Source organism: Lygodium microphyllum, chromosome 30 (genome assembly GCF_053477565.2).
Source record: "Lygodium microphyllum isolate KBCC chromosome 30, Lygodium_microphyllum_v1.1.10, whole genome shotgun sequence".
NCBI classification, from domain to species: Eukaryota; Viridiplantae; Streptophyta; class Polypodiopsida; order Schizaeales; family Lygodiaceae; genus Lygodium; species Lygodium microphyllum.
The window spans coordinates 53,888,769-53,893,203 of record NC_141164.1 but is presented as its reverse complement, the minus strand read 5'-3'; positions in this window follow the sequence as shown (position 1 = coordinate 53,893,203).

Here is a 4,435-nt window from a genome sequence, read left to right as displayed (position 1 = left end):
TCCCATTGTGTGCCTCCGAGAGCACATCATGCATCTCATGCTTGCACACGCATCTGCGGATCAATCCATCTTGCCCTATGATATATAGCTGGCCTGCTATCAACTGATAGGGTTGGATCTTGAGAATAAGTTGCCTTAGTCTTGCCTTTTCTATTGGTCGTTCAGGTAGTCCATGCTCGAGCAATTGGACTATGTCATTTGTCCAATATGGTGTTAAATCGGCTTTGAATAAATCCCTCCCGCTGGAGAGGTTAAAGGGGTGGGCGTCTGGCAATTCATTAGTGATGCCTTTTCCAGTGGGTTCCCCTATGGGGATGCGTGACATATGATCAGCCATGTATTGTTGTTTCCCCTTCTGTACAACCACCGAGAAGTCAAACTCCAAGAGTAAAAGAAGGAGCCACCGACCTATGTGTCCCGTAGCGCAAGGTTTGTTCACTAGGTATAGCAAGGCTTGATGGTCTACAAAGAAGGTAAAGGGTGTAGCCAATAGATAATGCCGCAACTTCTTCGAGCAAACACCATGGCCAAGTCCTCTCTTTCAGCTGCATCGAGTAATTCATTTCCGTCTCTGTCAGTTGTCGGCTTGCAAAGCTCACTGGATAGTCTAGGTTGTGCTCTCCAAGTTGGCACAACACTGCCCCCACAGTGATTTTAGAAGCATCGATATGCACGTGGAAGATTACGGTTCAATCCGAGGCTCATAGAATTGGTGCTATGGTTAGAGCCTTCTTCAGCTCTTCATATGTGCATTGGCAAGCTTCAGTCCATTTGAAGACAATCAGCAATTTGTACAAAGTTCTTGCTATCAATGTGTAATTCAACACAAACTGTCGATAGTATCACGTATGGCCTAAGAAGCATTGAACTCCCTTGTAGTTGGTTGGGGGTGGAAGGTCGACAATAGCCCTGACCTTCAAGAAGTCATTGGCAATGCCATTCTTCAACACCACATGGCCGAGGATACATCCATGTTTCACCCAAAACTGGCATTTCAAGGGGTTCAAGGAGAGACGATATAGGCGACACTGATCAAAGACTTCTTGGAGTTTGTTCAAGTGTTCCATCCAGGTTGAGTGAACGCAGAGGTCATCGACAAAGACTTCTGACTCCTTGCGAAGCATGTCTTTAAATATGGTCCACGTGAGACGTTTGAAGGTGGCAGGGGCATTAGTCAACCCGAAAGGCATGACTATGTACGCAAAGATGCCCCACTCGGTGGCGAAGGCAATCTTATGCATGTCGGCAAGATGCACTTGCACCTAGTTGTATCCTGAGAAGCAGTCTAGGAAACTTTAGGCCTCCTTGCCTGGCACTCTTTCAAGCATGTGCTCGGTGTATGGCAATGGATAGTTATCCCTCTTGGTAGCAGCGTTCACCTTTTTATAATTGACACACACTCTAATTTTTCCGTTTTTCTTCATCACAATGACTATGGGTGATACCCAGTCCATGTGCTCAATTTCGTAAATGAATCCTGCTATCATCAGCTTATCAATTTCTTCCTTGACAGCATGAGCTTGCTTAGGATTCATTGGGTATGATCGCTACTTCACTTGTACTGTGTCTGGTGTCATGGGTATGTTATGAGTCACCACACTCGGATCTACCCCTTTAAGTTCTTCCAAGGACCATGCAAACACATCCACATACTCTCGCAAGAGGGCGACTAGACTCGCCTCCTCGTCCTCAACCAAGTCATCGGCAATGAAGACTGGTTAGGGTGTCTCCCCTTTCTGGGATAAGTTCACCTCTTTGACCCTGGGTGGTCCCTCGATTGGTTTGCTCGTTTGCCCTTGCCGTTTGGCACCCATCAAGATCACTACCCTATCACGTTTCTTGAATTTTATAAATCATTTTGGAAGGTCCCATGGTTTTTGTTGCTCATCTGTTCAGGTGTCCCTAGGTTGGTTCGCCCTTTCTTGCTTCAATCGTTTGTGCCTCAGGTGGACGTGGGTAAGTCCACGACTGTGCGTGGGTGGCCTAGGTATTTCTGGGTTACTATCCGAGCTTACTTCTGCCTTAGAGTCGAACTTGCTGTCTTCGCTAGAAGAGGGGGTCTCTCCTGGTGGTCGCAATTCAGATGGTGATTCTACTCTAAGCACTTGTGTCACCCCTAGTTGAGCTAGGCTTGCTTGCTCAAGGTCTATGGCTGCTATGTGTTCTAACAATTCATGTGCATGAGTCCTCGCTCTATCTTGTAGGCACTTCTTTTTTGCAGCTTGGAATCCTCACGTATTTGTTCTATTTCATGTCTCTCCATGTCATACTCTATCAAATCCACCTCCCCCTCACTTCCATCCTTGAAGGGTTGGCAGTCTTCGTGCTCGTCGTTAGAGTCCTCTGCAGTAGCCGGTTCGTCGTCCCGTAGGGCTTGGTACTTCTCTTGGCTGATCTAGGATTAAGGCCTAGTTGTACACAAGGTTCAATTCATGCAATCTGGTCTATTGCCACTCAAATTTGCCTAAGAGGTCCTGGAGAGGTATGAGGTTTACTGCTGAGTTGTCAGCCAGCTTGTTTGTTAAGTATTCCAGGGCCTCCTGGAGTTCTTTCTTGTTGCCTGGCACTTTGAAGGTGACAGGCTTAGGTCTCCCAAGATGGGTTCCTTCCCGAGTGCAAAAAGTTTTTTCATAGGCCGAGGTCCAAGTGGAGTAACTCGAACGGGCCGAGCTAGATGTTGGGCCAAGGGGGCCGAGTATCCTGTCCTGGGCCGAGGGGTCACTCGGGCCGAGTGGACTTGGGACCAAGTGTTAGTTTGGTCAAAGGGCCGAGTCGAGTAATGCGGACGGGCCGAGTTGAGTAACTCGGACGGGCCGAGTCGCATATCGGGTCCGAGGGCTGAGTAGGGTTTTCGGGTCTGAGGGCTGAATGGGCTGGTCCGATGGTCGAGTCTAGGACTCGACCTAACAAAGGGCCGTTCGAATGGGCCAAACACGACGTGACAAATGCAGCGCAATGACAATTTCAATCGAATCTCCCTAGTCAGGCAATCATCCCCTGCATAAACATCCAGATCCTGGCTATGGCACCAAGGGAAGTGATTGGCATACCTGGGGTGAGCGGTAGGCTCTCCGACGACGTGATTGAATCAAATCTTCGTGGGCTCTCTCTCTCTCTCTCTCTCTCTCTCTACAATGGTTGCAAATGATCTCTCCCTTGGCCTCCTAACCCTTAAACCCCTTCCCGGGCAGGGCTGACACTCTCAATCATTCACTTGCTGACATTAAGCATCCCAAGCTAGCTTTTTGTCATTTTTTGCATGTTTTATGCCCTGTTTGCAACAGTATACCCTACCCTTTCCCAGTTCAATTTTCTAATGCTATCCTACACTAAATGCAACGAGAATCGGAAGCAACAAACTAACATGATTTCTCCCTATTTTCCAATCATCAAACTAACTAACTAACCCAAAATACTTACTTGTTTCGAAGATCAAAACACCCAACCCTCCTACCTACCTCAAGCTCCGTTTTGAGGGAGAATCCCTTACTTCGATGCTTGATATGGGGTGCGCAAGCGCTCAAGCTTGAATCCGTGGTCCCAGCAATGGAACCAAAATGTGGGAGCTTTCGCTCAACCACCAAGACCCACAGACCGCTTATTGTTCAAGCGTTCCAAGCGAGCCCTAATGGCTACCTCTCACATAGCCAACGTGCCCTTGATCCTACGAGTGTAGTGAGCTTACCTTGATGCTGATATGAGTTGCCTCCTCTCTTCCACACTCCAGTAGCTCCACGATCCTAGATGCTAGCTCAAGCATGCTCAAGCCTCCTCCTTCTCCAAGCTCCAACCGCCATAGCCGTGCACGCAACAGAAGGAAAGAGAAGAGAAGAGAAGAGAAGATGATGAAGAGCTTCACCCCCTTGATCCCTCACTTCCGCTCACTCCCTCCCTCACTCTCACAATCACTCCCTCTCTCAAGAGCACACACAAGCAAGGAGAGGAGAAGAAGAGAAGAGGAGAAGAGCTCTTGTTGGGCACACACCAAAGAATGAGCTTCCATTCACTTTTTGAACTTTATATATACAAACCCTAAAACCCCAAAGGCACCCATCCTTTTTTACATGACCGGCCATTGTGGCAAGGTCCCTTTTTCTAATTCCCTCTTTTTGCTTTGTGCCCTAGGCCTATATTCGACTATTCTTTTACAGGTGGCATAGAAGGGAGCCTGCGCTCTTTTACAAGGGTTTTTGGAGTTTTTGAGGTGCCTTTTATTTAAAACTACGCTTTTGGCCCCGATTTATCTTTGGAGCCCGCCTACGTGTCCTTGCTCCTTTTCCATCTTCTTTTTTCTTTTTCATTCGTATTTCCGTCTTCTCAGCTTGGGGTTAACAATCACCCTGCCAAAGGTCCTCGACAACAAGTAAGCCCTCCTCGTGCTTGGACTCAAGAGCAAGAGCAATCACACTACCTGCAATTTTACAACCACCTTATG